Source organism: Acanthopagrus latus, chromosome 19 (genome assembly GCF_904848185.1).
Source record: "Acanthopagrus latus isolate v.2019 chromosome 19, fAcaLat1.1, whole genome shotgun sequence".
Classification (NCBI taxonomy): domain Eukaryota; kingdom Metazoa; phylum Chordata; class Actinopteri; order Spariformes; family Sparidae; genus Acanthopagrus; species Acanthopagrus latus.
Genome location: NC_051057.1, coordinates 3,725,627 through 3,741,788, shown reverse-complemented (window position 1 = coordinate 3,741,788; position 16,162 = coordinate 3,725,627). Strand labels below are relative to the sequence as shown.

General features: G+C 41.9%; 1 protein-coding gene across 1 annotated transcript in view; it reads right to left on the bottom strand.

The window, feature by feature from the left end:
* The window catches only part of svila (supervillin a), an 84,369-nt gene extending 68,293 nt beyond the window's left edge, over positions 1 to 16,076 (bottom strand). The window contains exons 1-2 of the mRNA XM_037078934.1: positions 15,919 to 16,076; positions 8,908 to 8,980 (exon numbers count right to left, since the gene is read on the bottom strand). The gene's annotated coding sequence lies outside the window, so the exon portion shown is untranslated. The remainder of the gene's footprint in view (positions 1 to 8,907; positions 8,981 to 15,918) is intronic.
* Between the last annotated feature and the right edge of the window lie 86 nt (positions 16,077 to 16,162).

Genomic DNA, 16,162 nt, shown 5'->3' with positions numbered 1-16,162 from the left:
CGCCTTGGAGCGTACACTTACTTCCACCTCGCCTGCTATCTAAAAACGAGGCAGTAATGTGCCAGCCTCTGAGTGAGGTGGGCGGAGGTGTCAATGACCTGCACTGTTGTGCGACCCACAACTGAGGAATTTTAAAACCAGGAAAGAGCTGACCACAGCAGTCAGTCCATCACTTCAACCGCGGATATTAAGATGAACAACTGGACAGCCGCAGAGATCAAGGAGATGCAGCGTCTCTTCGGTCGCTGTAGCTGTTTGGTTGTGTTAGCTTGTTGTTGTGTCGGCAAGCTAAGGATGGCCGCTACTTTCAAATAAAAAGCCCCCCGCTAAGAACCCAGGAAATGTAAAGCAAATGTGCAATGTAAAGCTCTTATTTTGAAGACAAATTCTATGTCACTGTTCACAGCCTTACACTTCTACTATTCATTTTGTATTGCCGTATTTAGTCAGCTTTGGTATTCATTTTGAATTGCTGTATTGAGTCAGCTTTAGTGCTCATTTTTAATTGAGAGTCTGCTTAAGTGTCTATTTGAGACTCAGCCTTATTTTATTTCTGAATTTTATTTATTCTAGTGTATTTGTATTGCATTTTTGAATAATGCACCTGGCCTAATTGGTTTACTGGGATGTGCTTGACCATTTTCTTATAAATTTCATTTATGAAATGCACTTCGCCAAAAAAAATGTGGATTTCAAATCTTCTCTTCTTAGTGTATTTGATTGATTAGTTATGCAATGCAATTTTGTAATGTCCTAGAATCTGAATTCTTTATTTGGGTACCTTTAGCAGATATGATAATTATAATATAATTATAATTATAATTAATTAGATTATTTATTTTAATCGCCTGACAGCCCTAGTTATGAGTCAAAATAAGGAGGAGACTGCTGAATGTGGAACAGGCAGGAATGAGCTGAGGAGCCCTGAGCCTGAGGCATTGCCTGCATTCAAATGAAAACAGTTACATATAACTTTGTAAATTTCAAAAACCTATGCGCAAATTTACCAAACAACAATTTACATTTGCATCATAACTAATACAATTGGTTTGTTAAACATATTTGTGGTTTTCACAATAAAAGAATCCAACTTCTTCATACTCCAATTTTATGTTATTTTGTGATTTTAGGTCCATAGTGTTATGTCAAAATGAAAAAAAACAAAACAAAAAACTGTACAGTCACACATGTGAGGTTGTGCTGAAAATAATGACACCAAACAAGGCAAGGTAAATAGTTTTTCAGGTGAAATATAATGGTATAATCAAAAGTAGTCAAAAACGGCTAATTATATCCCTGACGTCCCACCTTCAAACACAACCTCGTTTGGCCATCCATGAAAAACCTACTTAACCTTCCACTTTTCTATAGGAATACATGCTTCCTATGGGCAATGCAATAGGCCTAGTAAAAGAAAATTTACCTCTGGCCTAGTCTGATGATGTGTAACATGATGGCATAATCCTTTTAAACAGTGGACATCAAACCAAGACATCAAAGTCTGTTGGAAAGTGACATGAAAATACTTCATATACAATGATTCAGTCAACAAGCAGACAAATGTCTCATTCATTATGCTGATGACTCATTAGAGGTTCAAAAGCACAGTGGAGAATGGCACCGGACAGGTGGAAAGGAAGGAAGGGAATCGAACACACACAGAGACCCAAAGATAAGGACAGGGCTGTTTCAGCTGGCCAATGAACAAAGGATACACTGGGCAAAGGAGAGGGCACAGGGACACTGCCGGTCGAAGGGAAAAGGGCAGCGAGGGAGACATTAAAGCAAAAAGCCGAGATCTTTAATTACATGTTTAGAGGGTCATAGTTTATTAGAAAGAAGGGCAACAGAATCATTTGAATTGGCATGTTCTCACTATCATTATGAACAAATTTTGACTTCCACACTGGTTTGGAGCTCTGTGGCAAAGAGCTCCATCTAGTGTTGTGAACAAAGTACAACCACAATGATCCCCTAATCCCTTCTCCTTTCATGGCTTTCTAAGTCCTCGCAACACTTTATTCTTCAGTATATCACACCATCTGATTTGTTTATGGCAGTGGGAAAAGGTAAACCCTAACAATTTATTTGTGATTTTTTTTTCAGCTGGTTGAGAAAGCAGGTCTGGGCACAGGGTCAATTTCTGAGGTTCTTCAGCAGGCTCTTTGCATTTTGAAAAAGCTTTGAAAGCGACAGGGTTCAGTCACTCCGGAGCAAATTAGCAGGGCAGAAACATTAGTTCTTCTAAAGCCAGCAGAGAAATGTAAAAAACAAATGTGATTTCAATTTGTTAGATGAGAGCTGAATGTTGATTGTTAACATGCCCCTACTGTACTAAACACACAAAACTGAGGGCAAAAAACCTCGCCTCCTGTTTTTCCATAAACAGTTACAGATAGACCACAACAATGTCTCCGGATGCAGAAAAACTGGAAATATGCGTACTAATAAACCCCCTCCTCCCTCTTACTGCATTTGATGAGGGTCAGCCATGCAGGCAAATTCACACTCAGCAGCTTTGTTTAAAGAGGAATGTTCTCTATAACATGCAGAGCTCATGAACAAGGGGTGACTCCTCAGACAGAACAGACCAGACTGAGACCAGACTGTTCAGCCCTGAAACCATCCAGCAGCAGGAGACATCATTCACACTGGGCCCTGAGCCTGAACCACCAGCACCAATAAATAAATGTCTGTTTAAAGTATTGCAAAAGGAAATAACACATGGGGACTAAGAACAAACACACAAGAACAGGTTGGAGAGACAAAGACAAAAGAAACAAATCCATATCATTATATGACTAGGATCAATAGCAGAAGTAGATTTATGGGATTTTTTCGTGCAAAAGTGCCCAAACATTTGACAGTTCCTTCATTAAAATATTGGACTTTGGCTCTCTTCCTTCCTGTCCCTCATTATTGGATAAATTGTCGATGAAGGTTCTCAGTCATCCAGGTCATGGTAATTCTAAGTGCCGTATTGTAGACAAGTGGACTTCAGTGGTTTCGGATTCTTGGAGACATTTCATCTCTCATCCACGAGGCTTCTTCAGTTAAAACTAACAGGACGGGAGATGCAGGCTTTCAAACTCTGCGTGGGAGTGTCCTTACAGAGTCGTTAGGGACACGTGTGAGCTCTTATGACTAGATTCCCATCAGATACGTGTTCAGCACAGAGCAGACAGGTCATGCACTGAAACAACAACATAACAACTTCTTCTAATCCTTCGGTTGGGAACACTTCGTGTTGTTGTGTTTTTAACACACACCTATAACTGCGGTTGTGCGTGATTATGTAATTATCATGGGAACTCCTCGGTCTCGCAACTCCAGCTGCACCATGCCGTACTCAAAACGCAGCTGGTGGGGGTTGCCGGAAGACAGAGCAAAACTATACCAGAGTTGGAACATAGCGTACATGCATCCAGTGTTATCTTTGGGCTAGTTTCAGAGTCGTTAGGGCCAGGGGCATCGCTAGGAGTGCAAAACATCTGGGACTTTAGCCTCAGTTACCTTGAAAAAGTAATGTGATTACTGATTACTCATTAAAAGTACAGCTAGCACAGGGTATACAATGAATCCTTAATCTCAATTTTTGCTGACACAAACTCAAAATAATGATTGTATTTCCAGCTGGAAAACGCGCATCTCTCTCCTCCCTCCATTGTTTTTTGTGTCGCTGTGTGGTGTTAATGTGAGTTGTCCTCATGTTGAAAAATGTGACTTGTCGCACATGTGATGTCACTCCCCGAGACGCAAGAAGAAAGCAAAAATATATATTTTGAGAAAATGAAAAAATAATGGTAAAACACACTGACTTGAATAAGTAATCTGATTACTGGTTTGAAAATATTAAACCATTAGATTACTCATTACTGAAAAAAGTGGCCAGATTAGAGTAACGCGTTACCGGCATCACTGCCCGCAGGTAGGGTCTTTTTTTTTTTTTATTTTAAACGGGGGTCCCGGGATTTCTCCCCCAGGAAACTGTGAAAATTGGTAGTTTGAAAGTAGTTTGAGAAGAAGGAAAGGAAGGCCAATTGTTGGGGTCCTCATCATCACATTTTAATTACAAGTAAAGCTAATTTTCCCTCACTAGAGGCCTACTGAGTAATGTTTACATTAAGGTATTATAACCTGAAATAAGACCTGTGCTATGTGCATAGGCTATTAGAGCAGGTAGAACATTCCTTATTATAATTTCTTCAATTCATTGTCTATCTACATTAGGCCTACAGTAGGCTTTGTAGGGTATTAAGAGAAAAAAAAAATAACAGAGACTACACCCACCACCACAATTTCGATTTGATTTACCACAGCGGGCAAAATTATAAATTAAGATTAGAATATTTAACACATGCACCTACCCGGTGTCAAGGTGACCATATAGAGGTTGAATTCACAGCGGGACTGCTGAATCTGTGCTAGCAAGCTATCCCTGCTCCTCCTCAGGGGCTGGGGGAGATGATGAGAAATGAGAAAATGAGAAATCTGGGACTATTCCCAAAACATCCGGGGCTATTAACCCTGAATGCCCAGGTCTAACGACAAACCTGGTTAGGGCCACTTGTGGGTCATTGACTTAACTGACCTTTATGTGGGTTGTTCAGGCTAGGTGAGCCAATGTGGGAATGGTTGTTAAGCTTGTCTGGGGAGGTAATTCAGTATTGCATTGTAGGTGGGTGAAAAGTAATGTCTTAATTCAGCCCCTCTGTTCAAATATGGTCATTCCAGTTTGACCCACAGGAGCTTCAACTCCTCAGGTCAAGACTCTGTTGTCCACTTAAATCGGACGGAGAAAAATCATTTCTTTGAGGACAACAATGTAAACGTCTTGGCCAGAGAAGAAAGATGGATTCCTTTACTTCTCTTTAAAACCATCTAAGTCAAACTGGAACAATCATTTTTAAAAGCTTCTCTATGAAAGTGAGATAGGCAAGCTTGTTTTGTTAATCACAAACTCAACTCAGATCAACAATGTAAGCTTCCAGATGTATTGAGCTAGTTTTAAAAGTTTCCTCCTCTTACTAAATAACCCCCAAACTCCTCTTTCATGCATCAGATGCAGTGCACATCAGGCATACACAATACAAGGCCTAAGGCAAAGTTTACCCCAGTGCACCCTTTAGACAGTTTTTTGGAGGTGTAATTTTCCAGGCACAAATAGACAGAGCAAGAGCAGACAAGAGGGCAGATAAAGAGGTTAGTGGAGGAAAGAAAGGGGGGAAAAGAAATGGTGTGGAAAAGAGGGCACAGCACAGCACCAGCAATAATAACAGTAAGGAAGAGAAAGAAAAGACAAGTACTTTTTTTGTTTGTTTTTTCTTCCCCGGAAAGTCTATGTTGTGTTCATAGTGCACGGGCACCTTATCTTGACAGCTACCACTGATGACAGCATCAGAGAATGGCAGGAGGGGGTAGAGGGGCTGTAGCTATCAGCCTTTCCAGTCTTCACCTATATCATCCTACACTGCCATGACCTACATGACAAAACTGCTGTTACAGAAGCCAGACCCCCTCTTCCACAAAAGCCTGCCAGCCAGGCTCCCGGTGGATAAATAGGCCTTCAGAGCACATTTATGAGCGGATGCATCAACTGCAGAGCGCAGTGAGTGCAAGCGTACAGCTGAAGCAAGACAAAATGGGGAAAACAGAGGGTCCGACAGATTAGATGAAGTATGAACAAGGAACTATACCTTTCATAGCTCCTCTGCTTCCAGTTGTTACTTGTAGAGTAGATTATCTCCAGTAAAAGTCAGTATCCAACATCAGAATCAACAGGAAGGAGGAGGGAGATAGCAAGGACTTAGTAGAGAAGAACAGGACAGAGAAAGAGTGAGACTGTCAGAGAGCAGGACTGCAAGGACTAGGAGTCACATGACTAGACTGGAAGCAACTGGCGGCTCACCAGTAACCACAGCCCACAAAACCACAGGGTGGGATTGGCGGTGACACAAGTGTTGGCTGCTCAGGCAGCAACAGGCACACTCAGAGTCAGCCTGGCATCTGGGAGTGGGTCACCAGGACCCCAGCCAACGAGTCATCACTGACAGATGCGTACACCTGGAGTCTGTCTGACAGCGCTAATGGACATTGTGGCAGCAATGAATAGAAATGGGAACTGGTCCTAATGAGCTCCAATGAGGAATAAGGGTGAAGAGGTGGGAGGGGGTTGGAAGGAGTCACCCAGTGGAGATAGGGAGGGAATTCCTTTTGACTCTTTCCAGCAGCCCTGATGAGTCAAACAGAGGGACAGTAAATCAGGCAAAGCAACTGCCCAGAGGCTGAGGGAACTACTTTCCCACAAGTCTGAAAAGCAATAGCTGTAACTGACACGAACATGATTCTGGGTCCTTCCGCAGATTTGTGAGTGTGCTGCATCTCCCCCTGTCAGTTTGACAGGTAGTTTTCCTCCAGGTTAGAGGTTAACTAGACTAAACTGGTGATGTGCTATATATCAGAATTCCTAGCTGACTAAAAGCAACTGATGACCATTCCTTTTTTAAATTACCAAAAGCAGCACACCACTGATATTAAAAAGTGCATTGCTAAGATGATATGGTATAAATCTTATAATAATCAATATACTGAATATACTAAAAAATCTTCCAAGGTTTCAGGGTTTTCATCTCAATGGAAAAAGAATGGAATACCAGTGCCCTCTACTTAAATAAGCAGTAAATATTAGCCACAATGAAGTTGTAGCAGCAGATGTGTCACAATCATTTTCACGCAATTAGTTTTTTGTATGTTTGCAAAGGGCATCATCCATGAAGTTTCTATGTGTCGGCTCACAGCAAAGGGACTCCAAGTACATAAAGTACATATGAGATGTAATTAGCCAGTCTTTTAAACTCATCTTAAATTTTCAATCTGCACAAAGCGAAAATCAAGTATCACTTTTGGAGGGTAGGACTAATTGAAGAGGACACCAAATTAGTGGTGTGACTCTAATACTCTAAAACACCCTGCCAGATAAGCAAGATAATACTGCAAACACTGCTAGTTGTGTTTACAGTCAATGGATAAATGTTACGTTTTTGTAATGCTTGCATATTGAAAAGACACAGCTTTTTCATAGACTGCTGTAGTGTGATTATTGGAAGAAGTTTCTCAATAAAAGGGGAATATAAATGATAATTTAAGTAGCCACGTGCAGTAACATAGATCACTTAGGATGCCATACTCTGGTCCGATAAAAAAAACTCAACCACCACCACATGCCACAGGTAGGCAGTCATTCCGTGGGAAACACTGAATATTGTTATTTCATTAGAGTATAAATTCTATGAATGTTCTATCAGACCTAGGTAACCTACAGACTAATGGATGGATTGAGAATCTGGTGTAGCTTCTTGGTGTGAGAATATCAGAGTTAGAAATAAACATGTTGGTGAGTGGACAAGGCCACCAGGATCTCCACAAAAGCTCTTAGTGCACTCCATCACTAACTGACACAATTAGGCCACTCAAGCCTCTGTGTGTGTGTGTGTGTGTGTGTGTGTGTGTGTGTGTGTGTGTGTGTGTATCTGTGTGTGTATCTGTGTGTGTGTGTATACTTGGCAACCCACAGCCTATTGTGTCAACACAGCAGCTGCTGAGTTCTAATCTCTTGTAGCATCTATAAACAGCCTGAAGTGTGTCCATCAGAGCCAATGAGGTGCTGGTTTAACAAAATTAGAAGACCATGTTAGCAGTATGAACTGTGCACTTCACTGCTGGTCTGAAACAGCAGATACAAGCATTGGTCACATCAAACCTGAAACAACCCCATCCGCAATGTTGGTAGACTCCCAGGTACTTGTCAAGATGTGACCATCTCTATGTCCAGTCCCTGGATGTTCACTCATGTGCAGCTAGAAAGTTAAAGCAATATGGCAGGGAAATGAATGATTTAATAATAAGAAAAAACCCGCATGTGTCTGAGCAGCTGACTCCTCTATATCTATACTTTTGGAGCAGAGCTAAAAGGCTGGATGTCCGCAAGGTGAGTGACCCTGCCGCTGGTCCTTTATTTTAGAGAGACTACAGCTGCAACAGCTGAAGAGCGGGTTAACCAAAGGAACCTATGACTCAAAATCTACTGTATCAGCTCCACCGCTGGCCGTTGTGGCCCACTGACCTTGCTTCCTCTTGTTTTCTAGCTAACTACAGGGCACTGAGGGATGTGTAAACATGGGGGGACAGCTGAGAGCAGACATTTGTCCATTAGCAATGGCACCACCAATCTCCCTTCCTCCCATTTTCCAGAGGACAACAATGGCCACAAAAATCTCTTATATCCATTTTTTTTTTTTTTTTTTCAGTCTGCCCTTTTTCTCAGCTTTTCTATTCGAAAAACTTTGATGATGTATCTAGCACGGAACACCAGGACCACCAAGCTGTCAATGCTTTCATCCTAGAGCAGGGTTAGCAACATAAAATAACTTTAAGTAAACATTTGCAAAAGCAACACTACTAAATCCACACTAAATGCTGGAAGTAAAACAACAAGAGGAAAGACCAAAACTACTTAAAAATTACTCATGTAAAAATCCCAAACTATTACAAATGCACAGACTGAACGACAAGCTGTTACCATGGTGATCAGTTTAAAGTCAGGCATTGTCTGCACAGCAAGGGTCTGCTTTTCATTCACCTCATCATAGCTACAGATGATGTCACTGACAAAAAGTTAGCACTCACTGGAGGACATGTACTAACAGAGGTCTTGTTAAGGTCAGCGCATGTCTGTCTGACCTCAGGAAAGGGAAAGGCTCATATCCCCCCCTTCCTGCTGTGATCAGTGGGCCATGCTACTCATAATGTGCACGATGTCCTTTTGGCTGCAGGTGATCAATCCCTCTGTCCCATGAGACATTTAGAAACCCTGTTCAATGTTAAAAACAAATGGTCTGATGTACTTACAAGATGACCATTGAGACCGAAGTGTTCAACTTTCTCCTTCCACAGTGTCCAGGACCCTGAACGCCAGGTGGTCCTGTAGACATATTAAAAAAGTCACTGCAGTGTGTTCTGATTTCAACTCAATATAAGAGCTGCGACAGAGTCTCTTTAACATTTCCATATATACATTTGTTGGAAAACTGAGCATACAGTCCAGACAAATCCAAAATGTACAAACAATAGTGAAAAAGTGTTGGACAGCAGGCTGCATACCTCCATTCATCGTTCAATAAAAAAATCTGCAAATATCGAGTTAACGTACTTGATATGAGCTGCTGGAGTGGATGGTCAACACCGACACATCAAAACACTGAGATTCCATTTAAACTGCAAATGCCTGTCGATAACTGGATAACACTGCAGCATTGATTCTGTAACCTCTATCTACCTATACCTGCCTTACACTTGACAGATTCCACTGCAATTGAGGTCTGTGAACCCAGTGGCACTGTAGCCCTGTTACAATTAAATTGTGAAAAGAATGCAACACAGACATACAGACAACAACTCTGGTACTCTGGTATAGTTTGGGCAATATGAGAATGTGTTTATACCTGTGGCTCCAGAGGGAGCTGCTCAAAATCTGATGAATGTCCTCAAGTGATGTCACTTGAGTCAGCATAAGTTGAGCTGTAGACTATTGATTTCAAACTATGGTTTCAGCTGGACTGGGCGTGGATATTTAAAAGTAGCAACAGTGTCCTTTTACTTACAGCCATTAAAAAGTTCTGGTGCACAATGTGTATGTAATAAATGCTTTAACAGTGTGTGTCCAGCAGAACAACTATCTGTGCTACATAAGTGATGGCAGAATATGTAAATAACAAATTTGCCAAACAAAGAATCTGTCTAAAAAGACATGTCACATGACAGCCTCTCCACAAAGGAGACAATTTTTCAGCTTGAACTCTGGTGCCTAGCAGCGGTGCTAATTCCCAGTAAACACTTTCCTCATCAGTTGTCCCAGTCCATCCTGACTAGAGCCTGACTACTATGATTATGGCCACTAATGGGCCTGTTACACACATATCGATAATGTTGCTGATTTATCAATATCAGATAAATCTGCAGTATGCGATATGTCTGAAAACTTTATTTCACTGATCATATAATGAAGAAAACCCTTTTTTATAACTACAGCTTTTACTTTTGTTGATTAAATGTGCCATGACATTTGTTACAGTGACGTGACTAAAGTTTGGTCTACAGCACTGTCGCTTTCTGCTGCCTCAAGCTAGTAAGCTGCCATTAGTATTCCAGACCACACCTCACTTTAAGACCAGCACACCCAGGGGTGCACAGGTGGGCGGAAGTACATTTACTATCTACACAACTTGGGCATGAAAATGACAACTGCTTTGGTCTGAAAGTAGCAATGCTACTGCTGTTTCAGACTAATGGGCTTTGCACCAATCAGGCATAACATTCCGAATATTGTGTTGGCCCCCTTTTGATGCTGAAACAGCCCTGACCTGCACCCATGCCAGCCACGTGATACAAAAGAAAACACGATTCATCAGACCAGGCCACCTTTTTCCATTTTCTCCATGCTCACGTGCTCACTGTTGGCACGTTCTGTGAGGACAGGGGTCAGCATGGGCACCCTGTCCGGTCTGTGGCTATGCATCCTCATACACAACAAACTGTGATGCACTGCGTATTCTGATACCTTTCTATCAGAACCAGCATTAACTTCTTCAGCAATTTGAAGAACATTAGCTCATCTGTTGGATCGGACCACACGGCCCGGCCTTTACTTCCCACGTGCATCAATGAGCCATGGCCGCCCATGACGCTATCACTGGTTCACCACTGTTCTTTCCTTGGACCACTTTTTTTTTGTTGGCCTTTTATCAGCTTTAGTAATAGAACAGCTGAAGATGTGACAGGAAACAGGATGAGAGAGAGGGGGAGTGACACGCAGCAAAGGGCCCCAGGCCAAGACTCAAGGCGGGGCTGCCACCGCGAGGACAAAGCCTCTGTACATGGGATACCCACTCTATCAACTTAGCTAAACGGCACCCCGCCTTGGACCACTTTTGATAGATACTGACCACTGCAGACAGGGAACACTCTGCACTCTGAGTGTTGGAGATGCTCTGGCACAGTCGTCCAGCCCTCACCATTTGGGCCTTGTCAAACTGGCTCAAATCCTTACGCTTGTCCATTTTTCCTGCTTCTAACACATCAACTTTGAGGACAAGATTTTCACTTGTTGCCTGATATATCCCATCCACTAACAGTTGCCATGATGAGGAGATGCACAGTGTTATTCGCTTCACCTGTCAGTCATAATGTTATGCATGACCTGGGTATATCTCCATGGTTTCTCTGTTGATCCAGATCACTGAAGAACCAAATTGTAAAAAATCCACTGAATCCTCAGAAGGACATTTCACTTTTTTGCTTTCCTCCAAAATAATGTGTTTACTATCAACTATTGCCCACAATGTTTTTATGATTTTTTATTGGTTTTCTTGGGATTGATTTACTGGTGGAGGACAAAATAGGCGGGGTTGTTTGGAGGATTATAGGCCTATAAATCATTTCTGTTTTGCATGTTTCCCCTTTGATGTCATGGCAACCAAGCCCACCCAAACCATTCTTCCAAGATACGTCAGCGAATCAGCAAACACTGACAGACAAAAATCCCATAACACATGCAAACACATGCTGTGTACAAGACTGATGTTACAGGTGGAAGCTTGTTTCATCGCCAGTGCTGGACTCCCAGCAGGAGAGAATCACTGAGCATCTGCTTCCAATAGCTCCCCTGCCGCTGCCTCCTTCTCCACCTCCTCCTCAGATGAGGTCTATGGGAGGCAGCAGACCCATCGGACCCATATGAAGCCCGAGCCTTAGCCAGAGCTCTCTGGACCGGGCCCCCCAAAACAATGATGTAACACCCAAATGGCTTATGTAAGTAACCTCTGCTGGCAGTTTCTCACTCTGAAACAAACAAGGTGGAGACCCTGGGAACATTTACAACAAAACTGAACTGGGATTCAGAGTGTGCATATATGCACTCAGACTGCACTTGCACAACATACAGTGGCACAATGGAGGTTTCCTATCTAAAGGTGGTAGAAAAGTTCAAAATTACAGGTTATTCTTCTAGTTAACTTCACACTACCTAGCCTTGTAGATATATTTGGGTTGCATTTGTCCAGGTTTTGAGAGTTAAGAGCAGTTTAGTCAGTTATGATTTGGTTTAGCCATCCATTACAAAGCATCAAACTGATGTTTGAGACACTATACAGTCTGATAACAGCTATATTACAGATTCACTGCATGTGTCACTGAAATCAAAATGTTGTGTAGATACTGACAAAAGTTAGTTTATTATCAAAACAGTGCATACAGTCTCAATTAGGGATGGGGCCGATCCAATCCAGTTTTGGTATTGAGTCCAATACCAACGTAATTCACGGATCGGAAATTTCCGATCCAACTTGCGGGGATTTCCAATCCATGAGCCATGTCTGTGCTTTAACGTTGTCTGCTGAAATGACTCCACATGTGATTTCTGCCAGCTAGTCTGCTAGGTATACAATATTGTTCACCATCCAGGAGATACTTACTAGAGAATGTGCTACCTGAACTATACAACCAAGTGTTAACCAAGTTAGCGGAGAAGTTAAAAGGAGTTCTAGCCCTGAGCTTTACTACAGATATTTGGACTTCAGATGTCTGCCAATGTCATCACCAGCAACAATAATAACACTCAGGGGTACTCAAATACAAATCTTAAAGGGCCACAAAGTTTTTTTTCAGTGACTCAAAGATCCATGTATTGAGGTCAGTCCGGCCACATGCAATAATACTGTGATATTCAAAACAAAATGTCCTTTTTATTCAAAACAAGAAAAATATGAACTAAAATGTCATTTTCATTTTAGCATAAATTAAAATACATAGTCAAATATTTCCTCTTTTTGTTTGCCTTCAAACATTGTGTCCATCACTTAAGTCACGCACTCTTTTATTCATGCATCTGAGAACGGCTTCTTGTGATTAGCCAAAAACTACACCACTCTAAGTGAGCATTCTGTTGGCCTTTGTTGTTGTGTCATAGATGTGACAAGAATCCTGTTTGCAGCTTGATATGACAGTTTCAGTGCATTTATTTGTGTTGTTCTTACCTCTGAATTTTGAGGAAATGTCTCTTCAAAATCCCTATGCTTCGTCTCATAATGCCCTTTCAAATTGGAAATCTTCATCACAGCTTCTCCTGGCATATTGTAGTGCCCCTTGTGGACTGTGGTGCAATGACTCATGGGTATTCTGTTGGTGTTGGCGTAAATATGGTTAGTGAATGTGTTTGTGAATAGGATGATATGTAAGATGGTTGTGGGTTAATTCACGTTGTTTGTTCTGTGGTTAAATGGTGCTGAGTTTTAACAAGGATGATAAAAATTTGGGCACCATGAGTGAAAGGGTGTTTGCTGGGAGAGACTCCCCATCTGATAACTTAGCAGATTTTAGGCAAGTTAGTGTTCAATCATTGGCTACAAACTGTACAGTTACTATTAGACAAACATCATATTACCGTTATTGTATATGCTCATGTGTTTTGTCCTAGCTTGAGGAAGAATGAATGCAAATAGTAAGTTCGTACTTCCTTGAGTTACCGATTCACACTATCCACTGTTTTTTAGCAGTTTACTTGGAACTCCAGCAAAATGTGAATACGCGAACTGCTCCAAAAACAAAAGTGAAAGTTAAAAATTGCGCTCACAGCAGTGAGTGACTCAGCTGTCTGTGTATCGTTGGCATGGAGACAAGTTTCGGTATACGCGTGCTGACCCAACCAAAATACATTAGTGAAGGAATAACAGTTCCGGGGCCACAAACAGGAGGCCGGATGCGGCCCGGGGGCCGCCTATTGAGAACCACTGGTCTAAAACGCACCAACACTACTCAACATCACCATCAGAACATCACAGGATACAGCCGACAACGGACAATGAACAGTGTCTCTGAGATGAATGTTTTAAAATGCTGTTCCTTGTTTTGCAGGCTCAGGCTACGTGGTCCTAGAGGTCAGGCAGCAAAGTCAACCGGGCCTTCAACTTGGAAGAGTTGAAGGCCCTGTTCACCCATTGGAAACCCATTGGAAAAATGTGCGTTTTTTTAAAAAAAAAAAAACTGAGCAAAAGGCAGCCATATCACATGAAAGAAAGAAACAAACTGAATGCACAAAATCCAAGACACTGTTGAACGTTGTCCCAAACTCTGATTGGACGTAAATACTTGAGTAGAACAACAGTATCCAAGAAGAGAAACATGGACAAAGGGAAAGGCTTCTTGGTGATACCCTTGAGATCCCCCGAAAGTTGTTTAAACGAATCAGTAACTTCAGCAGATAACATTATACCAGATCTACCATGGTGAAACAAATACAATGTACCAGAAGTTGGCATAAGGAACTGATTCAGTGAAGAACAAACAATGGTTTTATTGGCATTTTCTGGTTGTGAAGAGATATATGCAGGAGAATTGGCTGGATCAATCTACAGTCATTCCACATCCCAACTATTAGAATTAAGTACAAGGTACTCAAGTGAGGTCACACACTGCTTCCTTAAGCACTTCCAAGTGTGGAGCCTTCCTATAAACCACAGGTTACCAGGATTTATTTTGGCAGATTCTTTATACCAGATTACCTGCCAAATGAGGAGAGGAAAAAACACTTGGGCAGTGCATTGTGTGTGCATGCGGGTATGTGTTTGTTTAAAGTGTGTGATATTACTTGGCAAAATGTACACTTGCTCAGCTGTCAACTACTACTACTCTGCTGTGGGAAGATTCTACATTGGCTGCAACTGATACAGACAACTGATACAGACTTAATATGCAAAGTTACATACTGCTGCAAATCATGTTAATGTAAAGTTTCCTTTAAAGATAAAGGGAATCATAGTCAAAAAAAATACCCATAACTCGTGGCAGGGTATTTGGTTTTACTGTGCCAAACAGTTTACAGGCAACTAGACTTCAAAGTTGCGTTGCTCATCATCACTGGTACATTATTAGCAGGATAAATCTTACCTTACCTTTAATGAGTCATTGGCACCATACAGTAAATCCACAGTGAGAGATTCCTCCATGCAGGATTAGACTTCAGAAAACTAGCATTTGGTTAGTTGCTTGAAGAAGCCCACCCCTGATGTATCAAGCAGACAAAACACTATGTGGAAACGCGCCTGCCAATAAGAAAACCTTTTTTTTTTCCCATTCTATAAACGCTGTATGATGTAAACGATACACGCCGAACAAAAGACATGTTGTAATGAGTTGAGCATCACTTGATGGTCATGTACAAAGTGCCATGCATCTTTGCAAACGAGATCGACGAATTAAAATTACCTAATTTTTCAAAGCCAACCCGGCGTGAGTTGAATCCCCACCTGCACGCGCCGCCACCTCAGACCAATACCCTCTCTTCACTGCAGTAGTGTTGGATGTCATGCACAGTGTAACATAATATACATGTGGGGCCGTGGTCTCCGTTCAGGGATAATAAAATAGTCTATTGTGGTCTTAAGCCTGAGTCTCCAGTTTCACAGGCTGTCTTAACGCGGACTCATTACTCCACCTTATGCTTTTGTAGTTGAGGTGATATAGCCCGGTGTGGATGGAATTGCTAGTGCGAACGATATACACCTGTCGGGAGGATGGACTCACCTGGATGAACACTGAAACCAATGTTTCAATGTCCACGTGATGAACGTATTATTTCTTAATATTCAAGCAGTCCAGGCCTAACAAATAAAAAGCAGCAACGTTCCTGAACGCTTCAAAGTGAGCGGATTGAAAAAAAAAGTGAAAAAAGTGTTTAGTTTGCGAGTAACAGCACTCTCTTCAAACTCCTCTCCTCTGCAGCAGTGCGAAAACACGTTGGCAAAAACCTGAGGCTAAAACAACGCGGAGTTGGTTTTCACGCACACACACTGAGGCTGACGGACTCACCTCCCTGCGGGACACAGCTCCTCTCTGACGGCTGTAAAACCACCAACACATACGCTTGGAATATCCCGAAGACACACTGGGGCACGCGAACTCCGCTGTCACACAGAGACACTGACCCACATAGCACCGCAAACTTCTTCTCTACTGGCAAGTCAGCCACAATAACACAAGGAGTGGACGGCATTTTCAAAATAAAAGCCTAACTGAGTAAATGCGTAGTGTAAACTTCCTCTGTGAACAACTG